General features: G+C 41.8%; 1 long non-coding RNA gene across 1 annotated transcript; it reads left to right on the top strand.

The window, feature by feature from the left end:
• The first annotated feature begins 4,845 nt into the window (after window positions 1-4,845).
• LOC108438786 lies at window positions 4,846-13,793 on the top strand. Its single transcript, XR_001858717.2, has 4 exons — window positions 4,846-4,986; window positions 8,001-8,048; window positions 11,531-11,607; window positions 12,618-13,793. It is a non-coding gene; the product is annotated as an uncharacterized LOC108438786 (long non-coding RNA).
• The last annotated feature ends 609 nt before the right edge of the window (window positions 13,794-14,402 follow it).

Here is a 14,402-nt window from a genome sequence, read left to right as displayed (position 1 = left end):
CCACAGATGGAACTAAATCCAGACATTTGTTGGGTCAAAACATTTTTGCTCATTTTTCACGTTATTAATATAAATGTGCTGCTGTCAGAATAAGAATCTCCATTTTTGTTGTTTTTCAGTTTGTTGCCTTTTACATTGTATATATTTACATACCAAAATTACTCAGGTTACAATGGCTTGCTTAAAGAATGTTTCTTTCTTTTTAATGTAAGTCAGTGTTATTTCGTGTCTCATATATATATATATATATATGGGGGACGCATGTGCGAGATGAGCGGGATTTATTATGGGCAAATCCACACTCAGGGTCAAGACGGTCCAACACAGGGAAAAGGAGGGACAGATATAATGCAAATGCTCAAAGGGATGAACACACAATGGAAGCAGAAATTAACAAACACCAAACACTTCACTATACTTCAAACACTACTAAACAAGTCAAACACCTCAAACAATACAAAGACCAGTAAATAACGAGGGAAAAACACAGGGCTTAAATACAGAGACAACGAAGGGGTTAATATGACACCAGTGATTAACATAGGTGGACACAATCAAGGGCAGGGTCTGGAAACAAGAGGGCAAGTTTGTGAAAAAAAACAAACACATGGACCAGACCAAAACCAAAACAAAAGCACAGGACAGGACAAAAAGGTAAACAAAAGCACATAGAGGAGTGGGAGGGGCCAATCGTGACAATATGACACTATATAACATTGACTTATATTAAAAAGAAACATTCTTTAAGTAAGCCAATGTAATCAAAGTTTATATATATATATATATATATATATATATATATATATATATATATATATATATAAGACGGCCGTCTCTCCAATCCGAGCCACACCAGCTACGGGCTGATCTCTGGAGTGCTGAAGGCAACCTGTCCCTGCCTGTTTAGGACAGCAATCAACCATGTGGCCAGGGGGCGGGACGAGAAACATGGCCCTGCATAATCGACACAGCTGTAGCCACTCCCCGGGCTGAGGCGACACCGGTTTAAACAGCCACGTAACTTCAGTCGGTTGAGTAGCTTTGTGCGAGATTCCACGTCTGCTAACTGCTGTGCTCTCTCTCTTTCTGCCCTCCACACACAGACTGAGCCAACGACTGGGAGCTCCACGAGCCGCCACCTGGACTCTGCTGCCAGGACTTCCCTTCCAGCTGCGCTCATCACAGGACTCCCCCCTGCTGCTTTGTTTTTTTTCTTTTGATCTAAACGACATGGCTACGAGCCGCTAACCTACTTCCCCTCTCCTGTGGTCCCTGGCTGGCTTGCGTGCACGGGGTCTCCTGCGTGCCCCTGCTAGTGAGGCGGGACTTCCCCATGTTCAGCCAGGGCCACCACCCGGTCCCGGCCTGACAACGGACGCCACAGGACCCGCCCAAAGATGGGGTAAGCTCTATTGGAGGATAGCAGGAGGATAGCGGGGAAGCGAGTGGCAAAGGTGAGAACCAGGGTGTCACTAATCCTCTCTCCTCTTTCTTTCAGCAGGTTCAAGCCGAGTCCCCTTTGAGTGGATCGGGATGGACATCGTTGGACCGCTGCCGAAGTCCAGCCGGGGCCACGAATACATCCTGTTGATGGTGGACTACACCACACGCTACCCGGAGGCTGTCCCTCTCCGGAAGGCCACCTCCAAGGCGATCGCCCAGGAGTTGTTCCTACTCTGTAGCCGTGTGGGGATCCCTAAGGACATCATCACCGATCTCTGTAAACTCCTGCGCATCAAGCACCTCCCCACCTCCGTCTATCATCCACAGACTGATGGACTGGTGGAACGCTTCAACCAAACCTTGAAGTGCATGCTCGGGAAGGTGGTTGCTCAAGACAGGCGGGACTGGGACCTGCTGATTCCCTACATCCTCTTCGCCGTCCGGCAGGTTCCCAGGCCTCAACCGGGTTTTCCCCCTTCGAGTTACTTGACTCTCGCCGGCCTCGGGGACTCAATTGACACGGATTGACACGATGGCCCCCATCGTCCACGAACATATGGAGGAGGCTCAGCGAGCCCAACAGCGAGCCTACAACCGCCCTGCCCAACCCAGAGAATTCCAACCAGGAGACCATGTCCTGGTTTTGGTCCACCTGTAAGTTCCTGGCCACTTGGCAGGGTCACTATACTGTCAGAGAGAAAGTGGGGCCCGTCAACTACTGTCTTGACCAACCTGGTAGGAGGATGTCCCAACAGGTCTACCACATCAACCTGCTCAAAAGATGGGTTGAGCCGGCCCCCAGACTCTCTGGCTTCGCCACAAGTGAAACCCCGGCCAGAGCGGAAATTTAGTGGGGCGAAGAACTCATTCCCTCCCAACATCAAGAACTTGCCGAGTTGGTGGAGCAGTTCCGGGATGTGTTCTCCACCATCCCCGGCCGGACCCAGGTCATCCAGCATGACATACGGACTCCCATGAGAGTGACCGTTCGGCAGCGGCCATACCGTGTCCCTGAGGCCTGCCCATAGAGGAGGTAGAGTGGATGCTGGCCGCCAGTATTATCGAGCCGTCCAACAGCCCGTGGTCCAGCCCCATCGTCCTGGTTCCCAAACCGGACGGTATGTGGAGACTTCAGGAAATTAAATGAAGTCTCGCAGTTTGACTCCTGCGCTCTTCCCCGAGTGGACGACCTGATTGACCGTCTAGGCAAGGCCCGCTTCATTTCCACCCTGGACCTCACCAAGGGATACTGGCAGGTGTCCCTCACGCTGGAGGCCCGCCCAAAGACGGCTTTTTCCACCCCTGCAGGCCATTGGCACTACCGGGTTCTCCCGTTCAGCCTGCATAGGGCCCCGGCCACCTTCCAGCGTCTCATGGATGTGGTCCTAAGGCTGCTGCAGGCCTTTGCGGCGGCCTAACTGGACGACGTCATCGTCCACTCGGAAACGTGGTCTGAGCACATCGGACAGCTGAGGAGGATATTAAGTCACCTCCGCGAGGCTGGACTCATAGCCAACCCCAAGAAGTGCCACCTTCGGCTCACAGAGGCCCACTACCTGGGGTATTGTATTGGGAGAGGGCTCCTACGGTCCCAGTAAAAAAGGTGGAGTTTAGTTTACTTAACTGCCCCAGGCCCAAAACCAAAAAACAGGTGGTTGTTGAGGTTGGCTGGATACTATCGGCGGTTTGTCCCTAACTTCTCCTCCATAGCCTCCCCCCTGTCTAAACTCATTAGGAAGGGCCAGCCAGAGACCGTACAGTGGACCCCCGAGGCTGAGATGGCCTTCAAGCACCTGAAGGCCCGTCTTACCTCCGAACCCGTCCTGCGGAGCCCGGATTCAACAGGCCAATCCAGGTCCAGACGGACCCCAGCAGCGTGTCACCAATCCGGCTCCTCCAAGCCACGCCATCCACGGGCTGATCGCTGGAGTGCTGAATGCCTCCTTCAGCACTCTGTTTTGGACAGTGAGCAACCGCGTGGCCCAGCAGACGGGGCGAGAAACCACCTGCACCTGGCCCCACATAATCGACGCAGCTGTAGCCACTCACTGGGCTGAGGCGACGCCGGTTTAAACAGCCATGGAACCTCAGTCGGGTGAGTAGCTTTGTGCGAGATTCCACATCTGCTAACTGCTGTGCTCTCTCTCTCTTTCTGCCCTCTGCGCACAGACCGGGAGCTCCACAAGCCGCCGCCTGGACTCTGCTGCCATATATAGGTGGCACGGTGGCATAGGTGCGCTGTAGATAGACAGTGCTTTTTTTTTTTTTAGAACAGTGGACTGGCCACTCTAAATTCCAGTCTGAAGCCAAAGGGTGCCCATATTAAACACACACACACACACACACACACACACACATTTCTAAACCTCTTATCCTTCTGGGTGTTGGGGGTGCTGGAGCCTTTCCCAGCAGTCATTGGGCGGATTCATCCTGGATGGGTCACCAGTCCATTGCAGGGTAGACACACAAACAAATACAATACATATTAAACACTGGAAATAAAATTATATTATTTTTATATGTTGAGGCTTCTGTCTGTGTAATTTTGTTATTTTTTATGATGCTGAAAAATTAATAACACAATGAATGAATAATGTATGCTTTTTCTAATGCATGTAATGCATGCTGGTCTCAAAACTTTTCACAGAACTCTATAGTAATAATTAAAATAATAGCAATAATAACAATAACATAACAATAATAAAAAATAATCATTAATATTATTGGTATTGTTGTTTTTATTATTGTTATTAATAATAATAATAAGTAAAATAACGGGTATATATTTGTAATAATTCATATTAAATCAGAACAGAAAAATCCTTCTTCCATTTATTACACTTGAATACTCTGAATTGTGTGCGCCCATAGAGCTGTTGTAACTGCAAAGTATTTCAAAGTCATTGCTGCCCTCTTGTGGCTGCCATGAATGCTGCACTCTGTGACTCATAACAAGGTGGGAAGAATTCTGTTTTTTGTCTGTAAAGCAGCGTTTTTGGTCTGGTCAACATGCAACAACCGACCACTTCACTAAGTACACCTCCTTGTTTCTGCGCTCATTGTCCATTTTATCATCTCCACTTACCATAAAGGTGAACTTTGTAGTTCTACATTTACAGACTCTAGTTCATCTGTTTCTCTGCATACTTTGGTGGCTCCCTTATATCTTGTTCTTCAGTGGCATGGCCCCCACAGGACCACCACAGAGCGGATTATTTGGGTGGCGGATCATTCTCAGCACTGCAGTGACATTGATGTGGTGGTGTGTTGTCCCGGTACGAGTAGATCAGACACAGCAGTGCTGGAGTTTTTTTTTTTTTTTTTTTAACTCTGTGCCCAGTCGCTGTCAGTTCTGTGAGACACATCTGCCTTGTTGGTCCATCTTGTAGATGTAAAGTCAGAGACAGTGGCTCATCTGTTGCTGCACATTTTGTGTTGGTCGTCCTTCATCAGGGCTCACGGGACGCTGCCCACAAGAACGTGCTGGCTGGATGTTTTTGGTTGGTGGGCTATTCTCATTCCAGCAGTCACACATCAGATACGGTAAGTGGAGCTTATAAAATGGACAGGGTATGCATATACACACAAGAGCACAGCGATTAACTGTCAACGATACAACCCAGTCTGTATTTGTAGTAATTTAGTAGCTTCATCCGCAGCCCCTCCTTAAGAGGTTGGCTAAAAACACACTCGGCTATGGAGTCCAAGCTCGAGATTCGCATGTTCCGATTCCGCGCTGCGGTGAACCAGGATGGACAGCAGTAGCACAAGAGAAAAAACCTCAGGTGGCGCTGAAAAGGCAACAAAACTCTCAAGGAAGAAGCAGTGAAATGCTCCAAAACTCAGGGGGTCGCTCTGCTAATCTCCCATTTTAGCTCTAGTCATCAACAGTTTGTCCGTTTATTCTTTATTATTTAGTTACGTTCTCACGGCTCGGCCAATCATATCAGACCTCGTAAATTGTAAACCAATCAGGCTTGGGGGAGGGTCTGTTACTCTGTACACAAAGCTGTACAAGCGCCAAAGTTGTAACCAGATTTTAGCCACACGCTTGACTTGTAACAATAGTAGAACCCTTTTTAGTGCTAGCTAGAACCCTATTCAAAAAGGGTCTACAGAACCATGTACAGCACATTCTAAATCAGTCTGAAGAACTCTCCATTTAATCATGCAAAGGGTTCTTTTGGGCGTTTATGGTTCTATATACGTGAGGTAAAGGAACGAGGATAGGCCACTAACTGATGAACAAGGGCATCTCTAGGCCAGTGTATTTATTTTTCATCATCCAGCTGTGCCGTCGTGTCTCCAGGGTCACACTATGCTTGTGATAGCAGGGCGCAAACCAAGGGAGGCGCTGCTGCTCCTGCAATCCAACACTACCCGGGGGCGATCCTGTTAAGCCCTGAGAAAAGGGGCACCGCCAGGTCAGCCAATCATATCACTCCTTGTAAGTTGTAAGCCAATCATAGCAGACCTGGGGGCGGATCTCTGGTGCTACTCACCCTGCGAAGTAACGTACGTCGGCAACCGCTAAAGCTGGGACAGGATTTTAGCTGAAAGTTCACTGAAATGACCAAAATGTCTTATTTAAAAATATATAATATACAGTCTGAAACCGTAATTAGTTACAGAGAGAAAATATCTACCTACAATTTGGATTTGTACGAACTGTGGTCAGTACATTTTTAGCTAGGCCATAAAACACAAATGTTAGCTAACGTTAGCTAGTTAGCTAACCTAGCTGGCTTAAGAGCCAACTATTTTTACTATTTTACGAAGAAAAAAAAAAATATTTGTTTTCATGTTTGTCAAATATTTTAAAGAAATCACACCTTTATTAGCCACATATTGTTTTTAATATATCCAGATAATACTGATGTTGTGTGTAATGTAGTTTTATATTCCTGAATTCTTTAATATGTGGACGGTAACATTGGCTAAGCTAATTAAGAGGTGGCAGCTTCATAAAAGGCCAGTCAGAGACGATTTTTGCCAGATTCAACAAAAATATGAATTCATTGATCCTTGAGTTCTTGTAAATCTGATTTTAATAACAGCAACCGTATTAAACACAAGTAACCAGAAGGAGAGAAAGAAACTGAAGGAGACTTGACAGCTGAAGGAGCAGAAAAAGAGTGTTTCAGTGAAGCTTTCGGGCAAAATGAATACTTTTATTTGGGATTTTTACCTGATTTTTCTCCCCAATTTAATCGTCTCCAATTCCACCCACTAATTATGACTCCCCCAATCACACAATGCTATCAGCCTTAGGAGGGTGAAGGCAGCACAGGCTTCCTCCGAGACCTTTGAAACCAGCCACCGCTTCTTTTCGTACTGCCGCTCATGCCATGTCACAGGACAGTCGAATGCATCTGTTACGCCAGCTAACAGACGTCTGGACTGACTAGCATCACATTGGGTGATGGGGGGAGAAGGGGTAGAAAAGGTTATTCACTTCATACAGCTTCATTTAAAAGAAATGTGAAAATATCATTTTTCTATTGGCAGATGGGCTGGCACGGTGCTGCAGTAGGGAGCACTGTCGCCTCACAGCAAGAAGGGCCTGGGTCCGATTCCCCAGCCTGGCGACCCGGGTCCTTTCTGTGTGAAGTTTGCATGTTGTCTGTGTGGGTTTCCTCCCACAGTCTAAAGACACGAAGTCAGGTCAATCGGACATGGTAAATTGCCCCTGAGTGTGAGTGTATGTATATGTCTGTCTGTCTGCTCTGCGATGGACTGGCAACCTGTTCAGGGTGTATCTCGCCTTCTGCCCAGTGACAGCTGGGATAGGCTCCAGCAACCCCATCCCACCCCCCTCGCGACCCTGAGAGAGAAGCGGCATAGGGGATGTATTGGCAGATGTCACTATGACCATGTCATGCAGATTATTAAACATTTAAGCACAACTACAGAAGAAAATCACACTCTGTCTGGTTGCACAAACTGAGCCTGTACTAATCTATAATCTGTGCATTTGAAGTGCATTTAGGACCTGCAGCTTATCTAAGAGAGAGGAGATAGTATTGTTTTGCTTAATTCCTTTACTTGATATCTGATCTGTGTAGGTGGATAGATATAGTGTTTAATTTGTAAAAGATCTGTGCTTAATACACTGAAGAAACAAATCTTCTGTGCCAACTTGACCAAAAAGCCTTTTTTTATTTTCCACATGCTCTAAATGTTTCATGATGAACAGACATTTTGGGGCCCTTAAAAGACATCCTCCTGGGGGAACATGCTCCCAGACCCCTTTAGTAAAGGGTTAGCCTCATCCATAAATCTCTAGTATCGCCTATGCTGATGAGCCAGCTATCTTGATGGAAGCATGAATTTTAAGAAACTTCAGAGTTGGTAAGAATGTAAACCAGCAAAAGAGATAATACCACATAATAATGCATAGTGTTACAGACAGGTATGTGTTTTCATATGTCTCATTGTTATTTCAAAACAATTAGTAGTAGTTTTAGTTTAAGCTATACATTGTTGTTTACAATAATTCATCTCAGTGAAAGGGTCACATTGATCATAATTTTATACTTTTCATTTTCAACCTGTAGATGAACACCTGAAGTAAAGAGGCAGCAGCTCCAACGAAGGGCGGACAGGTGAGAACATTTTTGCATCTTGTAAATCAGAGTTTAATAAAAAATAACAATTATGACAGAAGAATATGTTATGTTTTAGATAAATAGATATTCCAAAAAATTGCAAAGGAGAGGCAACAACGTAAATGTGTAAGAAGTTTTACTTTATAAGAAATTTGAAACTTTGTCTGTCATTGTTTATTTTTGCTCTATTATTTTACTTTATCCTTAAACACACAACACACAAACTACTATTAATAGCATGGCATTGAAATGATCCACAAATCACTTCCAGTCCTTAAATCTGATATTATCTTTAATTTAGAGCAAATTGGAGACGTGTGCCTGTCCACTCAACACCTCCTTGCAGAACATGTTACAGAGTGCAAGCAAATGTTTTTTGTATAACCATCTATGGTCAGCAATGAGAATTAGTATACAGTGCATTATGAAACATTAGCACCCCCAACTGATTACAGCTATAACACTCTTGGCTTCAACAACTGAACAGAAATCAATATTTAGATGGCATCAAGATTTCAACATAATGGAACTCCCAAGTGATGCAACCGTCTAAGCGTTGGCCCTATCAGATCACAAGTTCAATCCCTGGTGATACAGCTGTCCGTGGCCAGGAGTCCAAGAGAGCACAATTGGCCTTGCTCTCTCTGGGTGGGTGGGTAGGATGCCCCCCCCCCCATCACTGAATAACAAAATATAATTATCACACACCTAGTGTGTGTTCACTAATGTGCATGTATGTGGGTGTTTCACTGCACGGATGGGTTAAATGCAGAGGTATATTTTCACAGTGTGCAAACACGGTAACAAATGGTTCTAAATTCTAAATACTGCTCGGATGAGTTGGAGTAGCGATTGTAGTCCAGAACTGATCATCAGTACCTCAGTACCAGTCAAATCCTCACAACGGTGTTCTAGCACTCCAGATGTTTTCTGGAACTTAAAACTCAAAGAATTTGATGTTCACCATTCTTTGTTTCACACTTAACAATTATTATTATGATGATTTTAAACAATAAAATGAATCAAAATGGGATGACAAAAAAATTGGCACCCTTGACTTAATATTGCGTAGTACAGCCTTTGGAGATAATTGCAGTCAAGCATGCTCTGTAGCAGTTCTCTTTGTAAACAAACTGCTACATTTCCCTCAGGTTTGATAGCTTTCTCTCAACTTCAACCCTTTTCCACAGATGTTCCTTTGGATTCAGATTATGGGTTGTATTACAGAAACTTCCTTTTTTGTCTTAACTTTGTCTTAACATCTGAGAGGCTATGATGCTTTTCACAAATTTGTATTACAGAAGCAAAATATATCTTACAGCATTTTATCCCTTCTCCAGTTAGGAAATCATAAAACTACTTGAGGGAAGTCAACAATCAACTGGCTTTTCTGTTACCTAGCGACCCACCATACAGGCACAGCTGAAACATAAACGTGTAATCAAAATAATGTTAAAAATGTAGGTTAGTTAGCTAGACAGGTATTGTTACCAGCATAAAAAGGTCAAAACAAAACTAAACTGCAATAAACTGGAGATTAATAATATTTATGTAAATATATTTATGTACATTTCATATCATTACGTTTATGGTGAACTTTGCTACCTAAAACGGTTGCCTAAAAACTATGAAAACAGAAGTTAAGGAGGCCACTGGCTTTGTCTTAAAGTTATGACAGAATTTAGGAAATCTTGTGTAGTTAGGATGTTTCTTTAATACTGTTTGATCTGGAGTTAATGGATACAACATATGAACTTTTATTTCGTAAAAGCCACTGTCCTAAATTCAGTCCTAACTGAAATTGTCATGATGACTAAACAGAAAAGTTAAGATTTCAGCACTTTCAGCAGGCCACGTCAGAATGATCCAGTTTTCTTCTTATCCATTCTTGGGTGCTTTTTGAGGGATGTTTTGGGTCCTTATCCCAGAAATAAAAGCCTGAGGCAGCAAAGTAATGTAAAAACGAGCCATAAATGAGTTTTATTTGTTTTTTTTATTTAAACAACAACAAACAACACTGGTGACTTAAAAGGTCAGCTCAGACTATTTTATGATTTTCTTTCTCTTTTCCATGTTTACTGTTATACATACAGTGACACATAATAGCAGTAGTGAGTACTTAATTAAAGAATTGAACAGTTATTACAATACAATACAATCATTAATTATAACTTAGTAATATTGACCAGGACATTTTAGAATGTCTTTGCAGAAAGAAAGTCATAGTCTGTTGGAGGACTGAGGAACATCTGTAAGTGGAATGATGCAGAGCTATCTAAACAGAACCCCATGTCTTATAGCAAAGTTACTGCATTTTTGAGCTTTTGCCCCTCAGAATTCAGTAGTGCAATACACTCTCTGTTTTGTGTTAAGATGGGATTTTCTCTCATCCACTGAAATTTAAAACATTTAATGAAAGTGAGGTGCTCTTATTTTGGGTAACCACGTGGAAATTAGCTGTGGTCAGTGGTGAACTGGGGGTGGTATAACTTTTCCTTTTTGTGACAGCCCCTAACACTAAAGTGAACATGGGAGCAAGCTCTGTGATAGCATACGAGTAAATTTGTCAAATAGAAGTACATACTAAAAGCACAGTTCACTAAGAGCTATGCTTGTTGTAGCATTTAGCAGACATTACAGTTAGATGCAGTGCAATGATTTGAAGTCATGTAACTTACAAGACAGCATGACAAAAGTGAAAATGTGGTGAAATATGAAAATGTGGCATGTTTAATGTTATGGCAGGTTCTGCTAAGGCAAATGAGGTGCAGCAAGGGGTCCATGCATGAAATTTTGGCAGCCCAAAAATACTGCTGACACCCCTGTGCATGAATGAATAGCAAAAGATTTATTAATTTATTAACTTTTATGATAAGTGGTGCTTATTCTGAATACTCACTTGTTTTGGAAATTTGGAAATTACATGTTAAAATCATCTTGGCTTTACCAGGGTAACACGTGACAATTCAGTTTCTTTTTTAAAAATCTGACCACTAAAATCTTCATACATACATTTGTTTCTTACATGTATGAGCATTTTTTTGTTTATTTATTTGTAAGATTGACAATTGAATTTACATTTGTTATTTTTCAGTTGGGACTTCTTGATTAGAAATTAAACAACACATTTTCTTTTTTACTTATGAAACCTGAATTACTGTTTGTACAGTAAAAGTGTTCTTCTCATTACAAAGACCTGTAAAATGCAAAGAGGGCTTCCTAGCGCAGGACCTGGTTGGAATAATTCCAGCATCGTTATACTTTGCCACAAGTCCAAGTCTATGTGAACTTTGTGCAAAACCCACCAAAAACCCACAGTCTGTCCCATTTACAGGTTTAATTTACAAAAAGTTTTTTTTTCACTCAAACTGTCATTTAAATCGTCACAGGCTTAGCTCATGAGCGACAATGATCTCTTACAGATTTTGTTGTGGTTTGTGTCCTTTTCTGGTTTACTTTGTGCTCTCTATAATTTGTAGATCTGGATGTTCTGGATGAATCACTTCACTGTTGACCAAAGAAGAAAGAAGAAGGGGGTTTATTTGAGGTGCTAAAGGTACCAATGAGTAGTGCATGTCCAAAGAGTTTCTCAAAATGGTCCAAAAACAGACCTGAACTAAAGCTTTGCTTATCTATCACTAAATAAACAGTGATTTTCGTAAGTGACATGGGGCCATTTACTGGAGTTTGGTAATCATTTAGCCGTGCAACCAAAAGGATATTGACCCTCTATTTACAAGCTGCTTGTACTTTTGCAGCTGAAAGCAAAGATGCAAATGCTGTTAATAAAAATGATGTCTGCAAATCATAGGCTGATAATGTTGTTGGAGATGTACAGTATTTATGAACATGCGCATGTTAAATGTAAAGTCAAATTTTGGGTTTAAATAATATTTCAAGATGAATTAGTCAGGAACTGTAATTTATGACAGAGATTGAGAACCTCTGTGACAACATGTTAAATGATATGTCAAAATAAAATTCAACTAGCCAATCAGATTGCAGAGTACATAATTAGGCTTGCTAATCTCATTGCAAGAGCAAAGATTAAATTAGCCAGTCAGGTTGCAGAATTGAAAATACAACTAGCAGAACAAGTATGGCAGCTGAAGTAACCATTCAGATGACAAGAGGGAAAGTTTAAATGTCCAGTCAGAAAGCAAGAGGCAAACTTCAAATAGCCCATCAGAAAGCAGGATGGGTATTTTAAATATATAATTCAAATAACCTTTCAGGTGATCGCAGGAGGGAAAATTCAGATAGCCAGTTAAAGAGCAGTATTAAAACTCAGCTGATCAATAAGAGTGCAAGATACATAATTAAGCTTTTTAATCAGATTGCAAGATGAAAACTTTAACTAGTCAATCAGAAAATAGGAGGGGAAATTTCATTAGCCAGTCGGACTGCAGGTCGATTCAACCATGATCGAGAATTCGGCTAGATGACGACTGAAGGACTGAATTCATCTAGCCGTCAGAAATGTATCCAAGGTTATTTGTTTGTATTAATTTCATAGTAAAGTACACTTTGCTGCAGTAACAGCCTCCATTTTTCTCTCTACACTAGATGTTGCAACATTGCTGTGAGGATTGCATTGAGCCACCACAGCCTCAATGAGGTCAGGCATTGATGTTGGATGGTTAGTTCTGGATTACAAACACCACTCCAGCTCATCCAGAACGTAACAGACAGAGCTACCTCTCTCCAGCAAACACAGATCCATTGCTCCACAGCCCAATGGCAGGGGTCTTTGTATTCCTCGGCTTACGCTTGGAGTTGAGCATGGTGACCTTTAGTTCAGGCGCAGCTGCTCTGGAGTGTCACATTCTATTGGAAATTATACAAGCCATGTGTGCTTAGTAAAATACCTGTGTCAGCAGTTGTGGGTGCATCGTAAAGTAGCTGAATTCCCATGTTATGCTACCGGCATGAATTAAGCCTAGTCCTGTACTACACAGCAAGCTGAATTGATATTCCATTGATAGGAAAATGTTATCCAGGATTACACTTAGTCACTGTCTAGGAAACCGATCCTTAATTTATTAATAATTGTGAAATGCAACTGTTTTCATTTTGCAGAACCCAAGAATTAAATGAATCCTCCTATTATCTTTTGGTTCATTCAGACCCCATTCAGTGTTTAATATAAAGAAAATGATAAACTTTTTTTTGCTTCATATTTATTGAATTGGGTAAACATAACAACAGGGTGAGCAAATGAATAAACATAATATTAACAGAATGATGACGATGATACATTTTCAATGTCCTGTATACATTTTGTACACATCAGTGTTCTTGGGGGTCAGTTGCTGTTTTAGTTGTATAAAACAAATATCAACAATTTATGCACATTTGCTTTGAATGAGAGATTGATCACAATAACATGCAGTTTTATAATCTTCAATAAACTTTGCTTTGTTTTAGGACACTGACCTAACATAAATACACCTACAGTAGTGTGAGAACCACTGATACCTCACATTTAATAGGGGAGGGGAAACATAATTCTCATGAGAACTTTGATATTTCCCAGAGGTTTGAATTGCTGGGGTCAGTTCGACCATAAGGATGATGGATGTCAGTAAATTTAAAGACAACAGGAGTGATAATAGATACACTTATATGTAGTTGTGAGTACTTCCAGGCAAATGACAATTGATTTTGGAAAAGGAAATAAGTTATACACACATAAATGTGGTATTTTCTGGCATTTTCTCAATGCTTTATCACTATTTAATAGCTTGATCACCATTATTTGAGTGGTTTGCAATTTGCAGTTATTTTCTACAGTGTTTAATCTGTCATATTTACATTACAAAAAACAGAATTGAATTGAATGTGTTTTCAGCAGTTTATCACGCAAATTCATGTGAATAAAAGAAAGAAGAAAATACATTTACTGAAATCTATCATGGGTTTCACAAAGACAAAAATGGTTCTAACTTCTGGCTGGTGGTTTAACCGCTTCAGAGAGCAGCGCTGAGAAATGTAAGTTCAGCTGAAGCTGTTTCTGTCTACAGTTAAGTGCTATTGACAAAGACAAAGTGGCATAGCTTGTCAGCCAATTTGATCATTTTAAGCTTGCATTTTAAATCAGTTTGTCTTTTTAAATAAACACAATTATTCATGGTAATAGTCACCTAAAATTTCATGATTGTGATAGGCCTAGTATAAAGTACATGTCTGTGTATGCTGTAAGACAGTCTCTGTACGCTCAAGATGGAATTTAAGTCTTAAAATGGATTTTGTCATGCTAAGAACATGAGAATAGTAATATTTATACCAAATAACTGTTTTGTATGTTATGTATACACCTAAGGTAAAACCTTTGAGGGTTTGGTATTTCAA

Source organism: Pygocentrus nattereri, chromosome 15 (genome assembly GCF_015220715.1).
Source record: "Pygocentrus nattereri isolate fPygNat1 chromosome 15, fPygNat1.pri, whole genome shotgun sequence".
In the NCBI taxonomy this organism is placed as follows: Eukaryota; Metazoa; Chordata; class Actinopteri; order Characiformes; family Serrasalmidae; genus Pygocentrus; species Pygocentrus nattereri.
This window is presented reverse-complemented; position numbering and strand designations above follow the sequence as displayed.